Below are 19949 nucleotides of genomic sequence, written 5' to 3' on the forward strand. Positions count from 1 at the left end.
AATGCTGACCCCCCCCCAATCTAATCTGATCTTCGTTTAAGAACTTTGGATTTTGTTATGGGCTGTTTGGCAGACTTGCTCACATATAGGTGAACCTGTGCTTATGTACTGTTAGGGTCTGGTGAAGTTTTACCATACAAATTTATAAACGCTGATAATGTAATCAGAATATTATCAAACATAACTCTTACCAGGAAAACTACCTTCCCCAAACTGGTGAATTCTATGTATTTGTTTTACTGATTTGGATTGCTCATAGCCAAGAGCCTGTTGACTGTGGCAGTTCTGATTGTCCCTAACAGCCCTTTGATGCTCGCTCAGGCAAATGTCCCTCTGTTCAAACAACTTCACATCCCCCTCTGCAGAGCACTGATTTTCAGCATTGCAGTACCCTGAAACTCTTTCCTACTGTCACAGTCTGTGCCAGCACCAATAAAAAGCTTGTGATCTAGAGTTAGGAATGAACGTTTCGGCTCGTGACCAGCCATGAAGTGCCTAAGTAGTCATTTGGCATATTTATGCAAATAGGCAATTTACTTCATGCGACTCATTTAAGTGGGAGCATCTTTGTCCAAGAGCAGCAGCATTTAGGAAATACGTTTTCAGCCAGTTCATTATTCCATTGCTTCTTTTTGACAGAAGTGAAATGGTTTGGTGGTTTGGGTTTGTTTTTTTTTTCTTTTTTCCTTGCTACTCAGAGTCTGTTATGAAAAATGGTTTAAATCAATATTGAGGAGAAAGAAATGTACTTCATACAAACGTTTAACTTCTGGATGCTGAGCAGATGGTTTGAAAACATGGGAAGAGGAAAAAGATTAGACTGCTGGAGTTCTTCCTCCAGACTTCTGTGCTGCCTGTCGTACTGTTACTTCAGAGGAAAGTGACCCCAGAAATGCATCTGAAACTCTTATTGCAGGTCTTTTTCTGACTGTCTGCTCCTCCGCAAAGTGGAGCAGGTAAATAGACAAGACAACTTCTGCCCTTGCAGTGGGTTCAGCAGGTGAATGCTGACAGGCAGAGTATTTCTGATGCCTGAAAAGATCTCCTAAATTCAGCATAGTTGCATCCTGCAATACTGACTTGAAATAGAGTGAAGTTTAGGACATAGGGGGAAAGACCACTTTAAAAATAAAGAGGATCTGGCTTAGCGCACTTTTTCCCTCGTTCAAAAATCATTTTAAATGCAGTTTATATATTTTTTTTGTTCGTTGCTCCAGCATCTAGGTTTTCACTGCTTTTACTTCTTGCATTAAAATGAAACCACTGAGTGGTCAGGGGGCAGCTGTGCTTCATAACTTTTATATCTTTTTTTTTTTTTTTTAAGATTCTGGTACTATTGTGACAACATAAAACACTGTAAAAATGAGAAATGAAGGCTGAGAGGTAAGACACCTGTCTTAAGTGTACCTCTTTCTTCCCTGTTAACATATGGAAGTTAGAAGTCAACATATGGCTGTTAGAAGTCACCTGAGTTTTTCTACAGATAGCTTGTTGTTATGTCCATGCAGTATGCTACGTTTATCCTCTGAGAAAAATTTGAAATGCAAATCTCTCCTTTTTTTTTTGTGTTAATGAATATTTGGACAGGTAGATCACTTTACTGGGACGTGTTTGTGGGCTTTGTTGTGTTGTTTTTTGTTGTGGTTTTTTTTTTTTCCTCACTGTAAATTGTCATCTTTACCAAAAGGGGAAGGGGAAAGTTTTAATTTTTGAAACATTAATTAATAACAAAAGTGAAAGTAGATGTTAGATTAACAGGAAGACACTGTAATAAAGGATTACCAGCCTTTATTCCAGTTATTAATTTCTTCAACTAGGTTGAGCTGACACGATGTTTTGCCTCAAAGCAGAAAAATATTGCAATATTAGATTGCTTAAGCTTATCTTCAATATAAAGGAGGATTGGAAATGTATATTGCCCTCTTCTATTTTATTTTTGGCTTCTTGATATCCAGCAGTCAATTTGCTGTATTTGGGAGCTATTAAAGTTCCATCAGAGCCATAAAGAGTGTGCGTTTATTTCAAAATGCTGGATGAAGACAGGTGATACGGGTACTACAGCTGCATTCTCGGTGGCTCTATAGCAGCTCCCCCTGCAACTTGGGGACACTTTTGCCAAGCGCATAATGCCAAGGAAATCCCTTTACTTCAAGCAGCCTGGCAAAGCTAAAAGCTTGTTCAGGGATTCACAAGAGTGTGTGATCTTTGTGAACCAGCTATTCTTGTGCTGGGGTAGGCTAGTGTGTGTCCCACACACTTGTGAACTGGCCCCAGGAACGCATAGGCAGCATTACTGCATTAGAAAGCAGCTAATTTCTGCTGGTGAAAATATCTCTACAAGTTCTTTGTTGTGTTTAATATTTAAAGACTGGCTATCTGAGTGTAGTTCATCCTCACTAAACATCGCAAGTCTCCTAGATGCTCTATGACCTGGTGAATTCAGACTGAAGGTACACCAGAGTCACCCAAGCACGACTAAATTAAGCGTTCCTATACATCATGATTGGGTGAGAAAGAAAACTGAAATACACGTCAGCATCAGCAGAAAGCAGATCTTTGACTGTGCCAGGCAGCTCCCGCTCTGCTCAGTAACAGAGGGGAAGGGGAAGAAGCAGACACCCAGAATAAACATCTTGCAAGGGTTTGCTTTGTTGTTGTTGTTATTTGGTTGTTTTGTTCTGAACTACTGATAAAAATCTTGTAAGGGGAAAAATATGGCAAAGTTAGAACTCCCTCTAGAGTCTGTATATGTTTTATCCAACTCTGCACATAAGTTTCACCTCCATGTAACTGCATTTCAGTGACAGCAGTCGAGTTACTTCACCAGTCCAGAAAGTTCACACCGGTAGCTCTGATGTGTGTGTGAGACCACAACCTGCAGTGGAATCTTACAGTTCGGCAAATAAGATCTTAGTGCTATATTCAAAATTCCTTTCTCTTTTCCCCGAAAACAGTTAAACATAGAAGTTTAAATTGCTGGAACCATCATACAGCTTTCTGAAATCGTTGGAAGGTGTTTAGTATCCCATGTATTGAAGGGGAGAATATGTTTCTATGCTTTTCCTACATAAATTGACTTTTTTTTTTTTCCCCCCCCTGATTTCATGGGTGAAAATGTATAATGCTTGAGAAGATGACTGAAAGCAGCAGGGACAGTTTTCTAAGTGGTGATGGACTGTTCTCTATGTAGTGTAATGGCAATTATTGAAAAGGTTTTGACTCAGTTTCAGTTGGAAAAAAATAGTCCTATTAACCTCTAACTCTTCAGTTCTGAAATGTGGTGGGTTTTTTTTTTAAACTTTCTGCTTTTAGTATCTCCTTTCTACTCCTTCGTAATGTCTTTATTGAAAGGGCAAGCTTCTTTATGGCAGCCTATACAGACTTGGGAGAAAAAGGTCATGAAGTTAAAACAGCATCGCTGCATAAATGGCATATTGTTGGTGGGAAGCCATGAATAGTTTTCTCAAATTTCAGTCTTACCCTTGTGAACTTAGTTTACAAAAGAAAAGTTCATTACTTTCTGGAAAAGTACCAGCTAGACAAAAGCAAATTATGATTCCTAAGCTCTGTCAGCTCAGTTTAATTGTAGGTTAGATCTCCATCCAGCAGAAGTTCAAACCCTGGAAAGAATCTGAGACTAAAACTCTACAGTTCACTTTGTTCCATCATACTTGTCTTTATTCACAGAAGAACTGTATCTTTTTATGTCTGCATCAGTTCTTTTGTAAGTAGTTCCTTTTTCTATATTTTTTTTTCTTAAAATATGATTTGGCAGTTGAACATAATTTTTCTTCCTGTGTTTGGCACCTTTATGACCAAATAGGCATCTGTGCGTGTAGAGAAGCACAAAAATGTCTAGTTACATAAATCAGGAGGCAGTATCCAAAATACTGATGACAAGAAACAACTGGATTCTAAAATCACTGTAATAAAGTTAAATATGTTAAATATGGCTTAGTATTCCTGAAAAATAGCCATAGGCTGTCGTTAACTACAGTGAACTGCTGGAGGTTGAAAGAAACTTAGTATAAATATTAAAGCTTTTCAGCTTTGAATCATTTGAAAAATCAGAACATCTGAAATGGACAGCATGTGTTTGCCCTGTCAGACATACACATATGGTATGTTTGGACTCAAATAGTATTGTCTAATAACATGAATATACTCACCACCAGAGCTGGCTGAAAAGTAGTATACAGTTTTAGTTCCTTTCCTACATGTGCCTAGAATACCTCTTCATCTGTCATGAGGTGATCTGCCGAGGCTGACGTTGAAGTTATATGGCATGACTTAGTTACCGGGTAGTTTCACATATTCCCATGTATATTTTACCCAGTTTTCCAAATCACCTGTGCTCTTTTCTCTTTTTTCCCTTTGCTGCTTTCCAAGTTATTCTGCTGTTCAGGGAAAATAAAAAAAGGGTGTTATTGTTACTGTGAAATCACTTCTGTCTCTTACTTCAATAGTATGGCATTGTTTTTCCATCTCTGAAATATATTCTAATAGCCTAGAGAAATGTGGCACATACTCAAGTTGATGGTGACCTTGGCAGTTTTTAGTTTTGGGGGACACGTGTGGAGTCTGTGGGGTTTCTTTTATGCCCTAATAATCCCTCTTGGTAGTATATTATGTACTGAGATCTAGAGTGAAAATAAAGCAAGATATGGGAGCTCTGTTATCTGATAAAGTATAACTTCAACTAAAGAAATTTGAACTGTTAGAAGTATTTCTTGTATATCAGAAAACATCCTCTCAGGTGCAGACTGGGGAATACAGACACTAAAAATATTTCCTTTTATTAATGCATAATTCTTGTAGATAAAAATACTCCTCCTTTACTGGCTTCATCTCAGTAGCACCAAGCTGTTATGCCTTTTTCCTCTTGTTGTGCTACAATTTTCTTTGTGTAGTATTTACTAGAAAGTGTACCCCAAATGCATTCCAAAGGTGATGCAATTAGAATTAAATAACTGGTAGAAATAGGTAACAAAGTTGTGGGTTGTTAAGAAGAGAGAAAAGATTTCAGGAGAGATGGAGGGGAAGAGATGCTGCAGCTGTATTAAATCAGTATGAGCTGAGGAGAGAAGGCTGTCAACCTAAGCCTGCAACGAGGTTATAAAGGAGTAGAGAGATTTGTAGTAGGCAAGTACAAAGAGTAAGGAGAGAACCGAATTATGAGTATTTAGCTTGTTGTTCTGCTACCAGAATTCATACATGTACATAAAATACAGTGTGAAGTACGGAGCAGATGTGCAATCATTAAAATCTTTCTACCGTCATTTTACATACATGCAACTTTGCTAAAGTCAATCTGGTCAGTGAGAGAGCAAAATAAAATCTGAAATATCCTCTGAATAAAGAGAAGTGATGTGTGAGTGTACGTTATTTTTGGTTTATATTTTCTGAATAACGTGTTTCTATGTAGAGACAAACTTCGGCTTGCATTATTTTCTTGGCACTTCTTAAGATGAATTGCAGAATACTGATGTTTGACATGAATGGTTCTGTAACGGCCACTAGAGTCAGAAAATAATAATCTTCCCGTGCAATCACATTTTAAAGCTTTCTCTTTGGTCAGATTTTATATCAGGCCTTACTGGTACACCCTCTGAAGAACAGCAAGGGATTTGTAATCAAGTCTCTCATTCTGACTCATTGTTTGTATTCCTGGTTGTTTTCTCTCAGCTAGTTGAGCTCTGCTGTGCATATTTTCATGTCTTCCAGCTGAATCATAGTTAAATTAAAATGACTGTGGCTTTTAAATTTAAGATTTTCTTTTTCTGTTTGTTGTGTTTTGGGGTTTCTTTGTCTTGAAAACTTAGTTCTTCTGCAGTATTTGAAAGCAGAGTTGCAAAGAATGAGAAGTGCAAGTCTAATCAATATTTGCTGCAACAATTTGCTGTAGTTACACTAAATCATGTTCTCTATGCTCTTAGTTTCCCAAGCATTAAGTATTATTATTTTCCTTGGGTTTTTTCACTAAAAGTACACATGAGTTATACGCTTTTTCTCAGCAACCTTTTTACTGTGTCTGTTCATAATTTCAAATTTCCCTTAGAAAAAGGTTTAGAAGGCCCATAACTTAGCTTTTGCCTTCTGGATTTAACAAAAACTTCCTTTTCTGAGAGCAGCGCAAAAAGCTTAGATATTTAATATCTGGATTAGAAGTGCAACTCCATAGGTATATGCCCTAATACTTCAGTGCTGGTAAATAATCCTAATAAAGATTGGTGTTCATGAACTTCTTGAAAAGCTAGTGCCTTGTAAACATTTTGATCAAAGTACACTGAGGAGTGCTTTGAAACCTGGGTTATGAAGACCTGTGTGATCATGGTGTTTTATCATCATGCTTTACAGGCAACAGATCACCTCAGCTGCTAAGTATCAAAAGAAGCCAGATACCATTTTTTACATAAAAGTTGTTTGTTGTGGTGAGATGTCTGAACACTAGAGGTTTACTTTTAATCACCCACCTGGGAGAATGCTGCAGAAATCCCCAGTGTTCATGTGAAGCCATACACAAATGCTTTCTGCTAATGTAATGAATGTTCATTCATAAAAATCTTTCTAGAGAAAGAGACTGCAGATATTCCCACTGGTGGTACCCCAGGCCAAACACACATCTCTTCAGAAGCGACTCGGGCTGTTTTAGCAAGAAACTCATTCAAACCAGCCTCAAACTTCACCTCGTGGCTTCTCACTTGGTATTTGTCGGTGTTGTAAGGACATGGCAAAAATGTTTCAGTTAATGTTTGTTTGGCTGTCTTTTCCATCTGTTTTCAGATAATATGCAGATAGGAGGAGGAGGAGGGATTTTTCGTAAATTATTATCAGTTTGCTCAGCTGCAGTCATGAGGAATTGCCTGTTTCAAGTTGCTGAGTGGGTTATAATGGATTTCCTCCTGCTTGTTTGGTTAAGATCCTTAAAATGCTGAAAATCTTGGAGGAAGTAATTTCCTTTTGATTATTTCAGACAAGAATTAAAATAAATTTGAATACCAGTGCATTTTACTAATTATAAAAATAGGAACCTAAGATCCATGCTTCCTGTGCGAATCAAGAATGTGTTTGTTTATACTGAACAAGAGGTACAAAGGATATTTTAGGTTCTAGGAATGTAGAGTAACTGTGCAAGGAGAGAAAATGAGGAAAACGTCCTCAAAATTGCTATGGTCTGGCCTTAAAAATGCAGATGGCTACTAAGTTAGCTTCTGTCAAGAGTGTCTGGTTGTGTTATATAGTTATTTGAATTTGAATGTCCTCAAGTCTGTTTCAAATCAGTCTCCCTGTTACAAAATACCTTACACCTTGGGTTTTGTCTTCCCTATTGAGAGGCAGAATCCTAACCGGAATGGAATGCCGACTGATTGAAGCTCTGTCCTCTTTGGGACCTCCGGAGCAGGATGGCTGATGAGAAAACCCTGTTGGGGTGCCTGGCTCTGGAGTCGGTCATGACAGGTGAGAGGCTGAGGGAGCTGGGCACCTTTTGTCTGGGGAAGATTTAAGCCTTGGCTGAACAAATCCCCTTGCAAACATCTCTTGTCTTGATGATGGCCTTGTTTCTGCCGGGAGGTTGTGCTGGGTGGTCTCCAGAGAAGTTTCCAGCTTTCCAGCTAACACCTCTGTGATCTTTGTCAGCTGGGAAAATTCTTATTAGTGTGAGTAGCTGGATACACAGTGCCACTTCACAATGTTTATTGTCTTCTTCCACTGGCTCTCAACCATGGAAGCTAAGAGATGCTCTAAAACATTCTCCAAACTTGGCAGCTAGCATACGTTAATACTCCTTTTAACACCTCTTGGTTGTCCATGGATTCCTAGTAGTCTATGAATCTTGAGCTGAGAATCTGTCTTTTGAAAGAATCACTTTCAAGGGAGAAAGTAGCATGAAGGCAAAAAATTAAAAGGAGGGCTTTCCCCATTTCTATTAATAACCAAGGTTAAACCAATTATTTTTTCCCACTATGTGTATGACTATTAAACAGTCTTAACTTCAGAAGATGGTTGGTCCTGTCTGAAGAGAAATCTGGTCTGCATCTTCTTTTGCAATGCCTGTGAATATACAGTTACATTCTCCCCCATTCCTATGCAATTCCAGATTACAAAATGGAACAAGGAAACTCTTTTAAATATGGATAACTAATCAAGAAAATATTAATGCACTAATTGGAATATAAAATGCAGAAGATGTTTTCCTGTAAAGGTTGCTCAGTGGGGGATTCAGCTTTAAAAAATCAAAAGCGTAGCACTTCATTTCTTGCTTGTTTTGATCTTGCCTTAATTTTGAAAAGCTCCATTAGTTGTGGGTTGGTTTTTTTTTTTTAAAAAATTTTTCTTTCTGTTACGAGTCAGTCTAATTATTTGTTCCTTACTTTTCAAACACTCCAATGGGGATTATTTTGGTGTTGCAGTTCCTACATCTAGGAGCTAACAGGCAGGTGTTTATATAATTTTCTTTCTTGTAATAATTCTGTAGGAAAAACAGATTATAGGAAGTTGATTGTTGTTCTGTGTTTGGTTTTTTTTTTTTGTACAGTCTCAGCCCATCTACTTGTGCTGTAGGCAGGCAGTGCCAAACATGCTAAAAATCTATTAACAGTGCTCTGACACTCTACAGCTGTTAGTAGGAGAGATTTATGCTGATTTTTCCTTTTTTTGGTCTGCGGATGAGGATCTTGTATACAAATATGCGTTTACAGTGCTTCTTGTGTCTGCCTTCAGCAGAGTTTTGAGTCTGACACAACCATGGGATTCTGTTAATTGAGCTGGAAGGTAAACTGCTGTTCTTGTCTGTGTTACCAGAGCAGGAGATGCTGTAGCCTGTGATTAGGAAGAGGACCTAAACTATGAAGTTTCCCTTGCTTCCTAGACAACAAGCCACTCTGGTTTATGTTACCTGCCACTTACATTCAATTAGAGAAAAACACATCAACTCCTTTCTCCTTTCCCACTGCCTAACCAGCACTCAAAACTTTCTAGAAGTTGGAGGAAAATTTCCTCTGCAGCTTCTACTCTCCAAGAATTTGTTGCATCTGAATTTGAAGGGGCATCCTGCTATTGTTTAATCAGCTGGGATAAAGCAGAGAATGGGATGTTTACAGAAACTGCCCCCCCCCTTCCCCCCCCTTCACTTCAGAAGCATTTAAGTGAATTTGGAGGGAGGTTCTAATTAACTTAGTCAAAATTAACTCCTCTTTTTCCCTTGTTCTTACTTATTGAACTGGAGTAAGGTTGGTTATCTTTCAAATTAAATTATTTTTAATATGCTGCCATATAACTTTATTATTATTATTGTTGTTATTATTTTTGAGCATGTTTTAAAGTTTCTCTTTAGCTTCTATGATTGGGATCTGGACAAAGAGGAGAATAAACTTCCTCTTGTCAGAACTTCCTGATGGAAAGCAGTTCTATGAATTATGGAAGTCTAACTTTTGTCGCAGAATTGTCATCTGATGCAGGATTAGTAATACCAAAGGAGGTTTATTAACGTTGTCACCACTTAAATATTCTGCATCTTTATATGCAGTTGGGAAGGTGTGATGTGTTAGCTGCTGTGTAACTTGTAATTAAATCAAATTCACAGTGACTTCAGCCTACCAATCCACCTTATTTTGTGGTCACTTACTCCAGAGGGGTAACATTTGTCTTCACACTTGTTAGGCTGACTCAGTCATGTACCCAATACCCAAGCATTTTCATGTGTACGCAATCAGTAGCTAAGTAATAATTTTCCAGCCTTTTAAAGATAGATGTAAGGTAAATGAACACAATATTAGTTTTTGTATTATGCTACTTTCATGCATATTGAATGTGAAACCCAGAGTTTATTGGATATAATGAGACCAAAGGCTTTACAATTAATTGAACTAGAACGAAGAATTAATTCCAAGAAAAAGTAAGCATCATAAATCCAGTTGTTCCTCTTTTTTTGTGTGTGCTTAGATCAGGTCTGGTTCACCAAGATTCATTCAGGCAAATGTAATTATTCTTTCTGGGCTTTCTGGGCCTTGCCTAATTATACAAAAAGGAGCTAATAGTAAGTCAGAGCTGGCTCCGAACTTTTCAGCTATTGTATTGTTTCAGATTTAATTCTCTTTTCTTCATTTAAAATATACACTTCTACTGTGTTATCACCACAGCTATTGAAAGGAGTATCAAATATTGAGACTTTGGGATTACTGCCTTTCATATTCTCTTCTAAGATACAATAAAATCCTGAAGAAGTTGTAACAATTCAGTTCAAGGTGGTGTGTCTTTCTGAATACTGCAGTCTTGGGCTGGTTTTCTAATGGTTGATTATGCTGTGACTCCTTTGGGATGAGCAAAAATTGCTGTTGAATAATTGTTTCTTAAATAGCTGTCATAGTAATGTCTTGATATTTACCAGTAAAAAAAAATGTGCAGAGTAGCAGTTGACTTGTGACAGGAGGTATTGGTTATGGCGTTTGAAGGTACAGTTCATTAACTTGCCTTTTTTCTACATTGCTGCCTAGTGAATTACCCTTGTGGGTGTGTGGGGCTGAAAGCGCTCTTTATATGAAGCTCACTCCCAAACTTCTGAAGTTTTCAACATTTTTAGGCCTTTGTTTCCTCAAGAATTAGGAAAATTAACATTGAGGCTCCTACACTATCATGTTTCATTTCTCTAAGAGGAATCTGTACATTTTTTGCCAGTTGTCATTATTTTGCAATTGGGTGTAGTATTTTGGTATCACGTGGATACTGTATGTAGAATTTTGATGTTATCAGATTTTTAAAAATTTTTATTCTTTTCTTAGCCTGTCTGGCTGCAGAACTAGCTGTGCACTGCATGTTGCAGTGCAGGAAGCCAGTTGAGCTGCTGAAGACCTAGAACTGGACATGTGTTCTGTGTGCTACTGCTGTAAATGATGAAACTTTTAACTACTGGGGGTAGAAGTGGCCTAGTGCCTGAAAAATGTGAAACACAGTTCTTCATTATATCGGCTTCTGAGCTTTTAATTTATATTTATACACATACGTAATAGCTATATTATCAAGAAGTGAAAGGTAACATTGCAGAAATAAAACAAAAAACTTCTGTGCCCCCCCATTAAAACTTCAAGCCGTTTTGTCATAGGGGTGATTACGTGGAAAACGATGCTGTACAGATAACATAAGTAATATTATCTAAATATAAACGTGACATAGGAATGGTAATTAAAAATAATTCCAAACCCATTTAATGATTTTTAGTCCAGAGTGAGGTTTAAAGGGTGTTTTAAATAGGTATCAAACAACCATTACTTTTGAAAATTCATTATTCTTTGTTAACAATTAACATGTATATAATGGGACTGAAACAAGTTCACCACTCATAAGAACAAAGCTAATTAGAATTGTGCTGAAAGTGTGTGAGCTTGTTTGAAATTGCCTCAAGCAGCAGGGAATGATTGAGAATTCCCTTTGAACTGATATTACAACCAAAAAAAAAAAAAAAAAAAAAAAAAAAAAAAGCAAGCCATGTGGAGCAGCCAAGGCTAACTCCTGTTTCTAAGGAAAAGGCAAATTCGGTTTACAGTATTTGGTCTCATTTGTTTATTAAACAAGAGGTGTTTAATGGACTATTTAAATCTATAGTCAAGCTCATGGGTGTCTAAAACCATCTTATATATCACTGGCAAGATATATGTGGTGTTTGCTGTTTTTTTTTTTTTTTTGTTCCCCTAAACATTATATTATAAGGTAAAATTAATAATATACAATTCAACATGTATTTGTAGAGTAAGGCATACCTTCTTCCAAAAATACACATCTTTTGTTACGTCACAGTCAGCTTTTCTTGACTTGTTTTTTATTTCTTCGGAATTGGCACTGAAGAGAGAAACTCACACTTTTGGGGATATTTGTGGCTACTTTCCCAATGTTTATCCACTACTAATCATGGGTGGTCATTTCTGGATTTAGCTTAGTCTGTATCTTTCACACTTTTGCACTGTGCTGAGATGCTGAGCGTCCATCAGACCTGGTTTAAATTCCTTTATAAAGCATCTTTCCTCCTCACATCTGTGCTTATGACTTGATAAGTAGTAAGAACTTCAGCTGTGCCTGTGAGTTCAGAAAAATCAGTAGTTTTTCTCTGGACCGCTTCATTTATTACAGCAGCAGTGAATGGATGGAGTTGTACTTGGAGGATGAATTGTTCCTCTCTGAGCCATGTGTAAATAGAATTAGGCCTAAAGAAACAAGGCAATCAGAATCAGTGTTTTCTATCTATAGTGTCACACACAGCAAACACAGTGCTGCTGCTGTAAGAATACTTCAAGACACAATATTAGATGTCTTTTAGAGAGGCATAATGGCCTTGTTAAAACAGACCTGGGAGTAAAGTATAATACACATAGGTTTGATCAAATAACAAAAACGTTAAAGACTTTTTAAGTAAAGCATTAATATTTACTAAGGAGTAGTAAGATGGTACCATGACAGACTGTGAATAAGGGCTGGTCATTAGGAAGTTTTCCATTGAATTCTGTTGATATGGTAAAGGATTGATCAGTTGGATATTCACGTCTCTGAAAATTCCAGAAGTTCAGGCAGCAGTGTAAACAATAATAAGAGGATAAGATGATAGTGTAAAAAATAAGATTAGAAAAAATCCTTTGGTCTGGATGAGGAAATATTCAAAGCAGTATTTGGCTTTCCATATCTGCCTTCTGGTTGGTATTAAGGTTTTACCTTTTTAGAACTTGAGGTAATAACTAGCTGAGATGGGAGGAGGCAGGAGGATCTTAATCAAAGATTGTAGAAAGACATTACTGGTTAAAACTCAGAATAACAATGACTTCTCATATTAGATAATTTATGAAATTGCGAGGCAATATTCGAGACACTGCAAAGCTTTCGGAGTTGAAAATTGTTTGGACTCCCATTTTTGGGCACAGTTGTGAGACACGTTTCTTGTGTGCCAGTTACATTCTGAGGAAGGGGGCTCTGCAGGGGCTGGTCCCAGCACGATGCTCTTGCTGGTGAGTCTGAAGTGCTGCCCTGGCCCAGCAGCTCGCTAAATGCAAGTTTTATTAAGAGATCTATGGTTCAGAATCTTTCAAAGCATTTTCTGTGTTTATATTCAGAGTGAATACTTTGGCTGAAGTAAAGTAGATGAATTCCAATGTAGTACTAATCTATTTAAACTGGTAGACCACATATAGCTTATGTATTTTTTTTTTTTTTTAAATATATGCGCTTCAATCAAGCATTGTGATTTGGTAACAGATTTTCTTTCTGCATATTGGCTTCAATTATTTTTGTGCCAAATTGCCCCTTAAACATCACAGTAGACACATTTCTTCATCTGGACCTACAGCTGTTTCTTTTCTTCTATGTCAAGCTCACAGACTGCATCTATTAAAATATAGAGTGTTTTCTCAACTATAATATTGAACCTGCTTTTGAGATATAAATGAGCATCTGAATCTCTACAGAATGAAAGACGCTGTAAATGAACCAATGAATGTTTGAAGAAAAAGAACAAAACCTCTTTATAACACTATATATATATATATATATATATATATACACGTCTAAGTTTATGACTGGAAAAATAGGATCAAATCTTGATTTGTGTAGTTTACCACAGATTTCCCGTGTTCCCAACTTTTGTTACTGAAGTATTAATACTAGATTCCCTTGATTTAATATAATATAGAAACCATTTTCTAAGCATATTTGAGCTGAACAAAGGAATGATTTTCTCTAATTCACTTTGTGGAGGCCTCTTAGCATCATCTCGTGTTACACAAATTGCAGTGGCTGAAGAGTCTGATCTCAAAATGCTTAAATTGATTTTTTTTTTTAAGTCTTTAATAATTTCTCACTGTACATCTTAGTAATAAATGAAACTGATGTTAAGAAATCTGTTTTTGTGCTGGAATTGGACACAGGAATGTATACACGAAACAATGGCTGGTTGCTCGTTCTTGCAGAAAAGCATTAACTGGTCTTATATGGCACAGTACAGTTAAACTGTTATTTTCTAGTTGTGCTTTTGTGGGGAAATGCTGCCTGGACCTCTTGTAAACTCTTGGAGAATGCTGCAAGCTGGAAGCCTGCTTCAACACCACGGGGATTTGGAGAGCAGGTCTGAGTAACGTGTACTGTGGAATAGAGGCGAGTTACTTAATAAGATTTTTGAATATTTTCTGGACCTATTAATACATACTCAACTCTACACGGGTGCCAAGTCATCACCCTTATTTAATGCGTCTCAGTAATAAATTTAGTTATCTTGATTCAGTAAGGCACTTAATCATGAAGGAAATGTGAGTGGAAGAGCGCATTCAACAGATTTGTCCAAAGCTTGGCATATAAATCCTTGGAGCTTTAAGGACAGAACCACACAAGGCAGAGGTCCTGCTGAACCCTATCAGTGCGCACATGAATCCCCAGAGATTTCTGTAATAACCTCTCTCATATTGAAACTTGTAGCCAGTTGCTGCTTGACCCTAAATGGGCTAATGCTACTAAATATGCTGGCAAAACTCTTCTGGTTTTCATATCCTGCTTCTTGGCCTTTGGAGAGGTTCCTACAGTACATGGACCCCGCGAGCCTAGTGCTGCTTGTCAGGGGGCTGCACTGCTGCCTCCTCTGCGCACGCTGAGTCGGTCAGGGGCACATCTGAGAGTCCCTGGGCAGAGACAGGATGGCTGCCCTTGCCAAGTCCCTCTCTTCTTCCAAACCTCAGTGTTCAGAGCATTCACCTGCACTTGAGTAAGGTCCTCAGTGACCCCCAGGACAGGTTGTTAACCTGATCAGAAAATTCATGGAGAAATTTTCTCACTTTTGCCTTTTTTTCTTACTCTCAGTATGGAAAAAGTGAATGTTCATTGTCTCAGCACAGCAAAACACATAATTTTGTAGTCTTGACAGTCTTGTCTAAAAATGGGAAGGATTTAGGATTTAGGTGCTTATACTGCAAATGGCATTTCAATACTTGGCATTCCTGGAGAAGAACCAAATGCAGTGATCTTTTACCTGTTTTGTTCTCTTACGATGTGATTAAAAATGAGAGGATGGTGTCTGGCTAAGCTGAAGATCGTGTATAAGCTTCTGTGAGAGATTCCTCTGTGGCTGTGTCTCACCATGTAAAACCATGGTCTGGCTCGTGTCTCCCTCTGAGCATGGAGGTGTCCAAAGCCCTGGGAGCTGCACGGATCCCCACCTCCCTTCTGTAATCTCGAGTCCAGGGTGGACTTGCTTCCCACCTGGGGCTTGCAAATACTGCTCCAGGCTGGAGACCTGGTAAGAGGAAACTCTTCTAAGGAGCTTTAGTTAAGAGAATAGTAAAATAAAAATCCCGAGTGTATAGTTTTTTTAGACAGTGTTGGCAATATAATTCCAAACAGAAATACTTGGACTTATTATTGGTCAGTGTCTCAGATTAATCCATCATTTCATACCCTAAGCTCAGAGATATTTTACATCCATATTATGTTTTGAAGAATCCAGGTCTCATTTTCCACAGGAGTTAATGAAAACTTCATGGAACAAGAAAGATAATGTAATAAGAAGAAAAAAATCGCTATGAAAAATTTGTCTAAATTAAGTCTGTAACTGATCTCCTCAGATGTCGTGTCTTGAGAAGCTGGCCAAATTTTATTATGCATTTATTGCTAAATGACTGATTACCAGATAGATGGAACATAGCAAGCACCATATGTTTTGTTTACCTAAAGGCTCATAAATTCAGTGTCTGTTGGGTCTCTCAAACATGATATGTTAGCAGATTCCTTCCAGGAAAACAAAACCCAACTACGAAGTCATCAGGTTGAAGTATTATCCTTTCAGATGCTTTTTCAACCCAATTCATTCTTTGGCTGTAAATACAAGCCAGATGCAGTACTGAGTTCTGATTAATTGTTTGTCAAAATACGTGTAACATGCTGAGCATGGAGGGATCGTGGGCATCTTGAGTTGCTAATGAACTATACCCAACAGTCTGCACAGAGTCTGTCTGTGTACAAACAAACTCTCGAGAAGAGCGTATCCTTTGACGAACTGTGTTCCTTATAATTAGCAGCGTGAACATCACAGGAATCTCAGGTCAAGCATAGAAGAAGGTATGTGTATTAAGTTGTTTTGAGTATTTATTTTAAGATGGCTTGTCAAAGATTAGGAGAAGAGAGTGGGGTTATTGTGCTGCTTCTGCTTGGAGCAAGCCCTGGAAAATGAGAATGAATGAATTCTCATTTTAACAACGTCACTGCAGCCTTCCGAGGCACACAAATAACTCTTCAGGTAGATAACTTGAAGCATATATAATGACTCGAGGCTGTCTGTCAGATCGCTAATAGAGTACAATGAATCACTTGTACGGGCAGTCCCTGTGTTTGGATCAGCAACCCACTCTGCTTCATGTTTTATGCTGGATGTAACCTGTATGTACAGCCGGAGTTACGTCCTCTAGCTCATCTTGTTGGACGAGCTCTGTTGCAAATGCAAGGTGAGCCTATGCTGTGCCCTTTTGGGGACCTATGGCAGCATATACTGCCCACCATTCCAACTTCCCTGCTCTGCTGGGGAGTCTTTGTGCAGACCTGACAGCAGCTGTGTGTGAGCTTTGCGTCCTAAAGGAATAAGCAATGATCCAAATAAGCAAATGATGTCTCCTTCAGTTTATATAATCTTTGAAGTGCAAAGTGTTAACTCCATTCAGATGAGATAATATGAGGACTTTTCATTATGCTAGCTGAAAATCAGATGAAATCTAAACTTTGAGTAGTGCAGTGTAAACATACATGATGCTACAACAGAAATAAATCTGAAGAAAAGTTTGTATCCTTATGTTTATTTTCACATTTTATTTTCCTGTTTTATTTGCATTAAAGGGGCAGGCAATGTTGCTCCTTCTTTCCTTACTTGGAAACTTCTTGGAAAAAATATTCTCTTCTTGTTTCCCCATGACTCTTAGCCAAGGATTAGCACACTGCTCCAAACTTCATTAAAGATCCAGTCTGCTCTTAAAAACTGTAACTTAACAAGGATTCCCATGCGTGGTGAGTGTGCCACAGTTGTTCAGATCTGATGAAGTTCCCTGTAAGAGCCATACACCTTGTGGACTGTTGTGGTCATTTTTCTGGCCAGAGAATATGAAGGAGGGAAGGAGATCCCACATAGGTGACCTGCTGCCCTGTTTGTTTAACAAACGATCCTCACTTGTGGTAAAGTGAGATTTCTGAGAGGCTGAGCGGTTTAAATTTTCCTGCAGAGAAGGATGCTGTTCCCCATGGTTTACTTGAAACTTTTGCACATATCACTCGCTTTTACTCTCACCACTGTTAGAGAGGTGAATGAGGTGAAATATCTATTCCTCTCCACTCTTTGAAGTTTTTTTTTTAGAGAAGACACTGTATTCCTTCTGAATGAATAACTTACTGCCAGGTCAAGCAGAGCGTGTTTTGGTTTTTTGTTTTTTTTTTTTTTTTTTTGCATGTGCTCACTGATAAATCATAGGATTGGTTCCCTGCTTTCAAAAAAACCAGTGATGTTAAACCCTTTGTGAGTCTGATTCAGTTCTTGCTAAGCTTAGTGAGAGTTTTGCCTAGGGGAAAAACTGAGAACCTTCACATTAACTTTGATTTCATTCAAGCTCATTTTTGGAAAAACAGCTGATCCACCAGAATACTGTGAATACCACATCTGTGAATGCTAATGGCTGTTTCTACTGCGTATGATTATCACAAAACAGCTTTGAAAAATCTTAACAGTAGAGAGTATGAGCCCTTGATTCCTCTCACTGGAATTAGTGCAGTTTTTTGGTGAACACAGACAGAACAACAATTAATTGCAGCTGTTCCTGACATCCTGAGCACTCTCCTGTCACTGGCATGGTTGTGAAGGGGAAAAATTTGGACTGCAACAATTGGAAATCAGGAGTTCAGCCTAACTCCTTAAGAGCTGCTGTGTCTGTGGCGTGAGAGGGAGAAATAAATGACTTCTAGGAAAATCAGCCATGGCAGACTTGATCAGCAAGAACTCCATTTGGACACAGCAAAGTTAACTTGGATATGTCCTGTAGAACGACCGTGAAGAAATCTCAATGCTGCTGCTGCAGAGTCATGATGTCCTGGCTCGTATGAATATTCAGAAAGTAGCTGAATGTGATTGTCCAGAACTTGTTCATAGAAATAAATGATTCTGCGTTCAGCAGCATCATTTTTCTCATTCCAGTCCTTTGATATATTGGACTGAGAGCTGAGGCAGCCAGACTGGGAGGTGAGTCTCTGCAGGCTCCAGACAGCAGTGGAGAAGGGGGGATGAGAGCACAGTTCAGATCAGGCTTCTAATTCAGGTGTTCTAAAAAAATCCTCTGAAAGAACCTTTTTTTTTTCCCCCCACTGATTATGTAAGAAGTGTGATTTGGGTGATGTGAGCCCTCCTCAGGGTATTAGTAATAACAGACACTGTCTTGAAAGATCTCCAGTTGATCCATCTGTATTTTTAACTTTAACTTCGGCTGTGGTGGGTGTTGTGAGGACTCACTGGTAGATCCTCACCGGTTTTCTGAATTTTTCTGATGCAAAATGTTTTGCAGTCTTGTGTTATATATTTCTCCTAATTGCTTAGTATTGGAAAACCTGGCCAGTGGGGACTTGTTTTTATCTCTCTGAAATGACAAATACAAACTTAATTGAAAGGGAAATGATTTTTCAGATTTATAGATTTCTAAGGCTAAGAGTGTGCATGAGTAACTTTAATTATATTCGTTTTCCTGCAGAGCTGTTCATTGTTTCAGTTACGCAAACCTCTACACATGTTCCTCCTAGCTTTTCAATTTGCTTGCAAGTCGTTATTTAAATGCTTGTCAGCTGCCTGAGAGAACCTAGAGGAGCAGGTATAACTTCAAATGTTGCATAGGAGAGGGGGGAAAAATAATTGTGGCTTTTCTTATTTTTGTTTTACTTGGTATGGGCAAATCTAAATCAACATCTGTGTATGTGAGTTGAGTGATAAATCAAAACAAATAACAATCCTGTTATTTTTCTTCAATTACCTTATCTTTGGCCTTTGTTTGTGTAACCAGGAGACCACATGATAGTGATAAGAACACTCTGAATACTGTTAAGTAGGTAATTAGGAGTGCCTTGAGAGGATTATTCAGATATATAAGGTTAATGTGAGGGCTCAGTATATGAGGACTAGTGTGGCCAAAACCAGTGTAGAGGAAATGTTGTCTGGCTGCTGAGAACTAGCTTAATTGGAGAGAGAAAGGTGAGTGACAGAGATAGCACTGCATTTTCTACCAGGGCTACAGAGTACTTTTGTAAAATGGAGAAAAAAATGACTTGGAAATTGTGTAGACTGATGGTGTTATGGAAAGGAAACATGACATGAGTTGTCTAGCTATGATGGTAGTGCAATAGGAAACAGTCCAACACAAAGAATTCTTTTATCAGAGAAGCAGCATGATCCCTATGGAGATTAAAGGAAGAATTATGGTCTCTGAGCTACTGGAGATTAAGAGGCAGATATATGAAACTTCTGTGAAGAGAAAAGCAGTTTTATTCTTGCACAAAGGGTGTGCCCGGTACTTTTATTTCAGTTAGCAGTGACTCCTTTTTGGTCCAGGAGAAATGCAGGAATGAAGGAAATTAAAGTTCTTAATGTGTTTTCTTGTTTCCTTGTTGAGCCATTCTTAGTAAACTTATAATGAGACTATTGTAGCTATGTATATAAAGCAAGATGTTGCCTCACAAAGAGATCTTGCCCAAAGTTGCTGAAGGGAATAGGATGATTTCCTGAAGCCAGGCTGCTGTGGAGGGCTGCAGGTTTGGTGGTGTTGCATCAATTAAAACTGCCAAAAAAAAGGTGTTGATGTTACTGTATTTACATAAGAAAGGGTTTTGTACTCCGAGGCTTTTACTTCTGGCCCTCACTTGAAAATACGAGACTCAGTCCAATTTTGGTGAAGATGTGCTGTGTGAGACTGAAC

The sequence above is a fragment of the Athene cunicularia genome (assembly GCF_003259725.1).
Source record: "Athene cunicularia isolate RWA chromosome 9 unlocalized genomic scaffold, athCun1 chr9_part1, whole genome shotgun sequence".
In the NCBI taxonomy this organism is placed as follows: domain Eukaryota; kingdom Metazoa; phylum Chordata; class Aves; order Strigiformes; family Strigidae; genus Athene; species Athene cunicularia.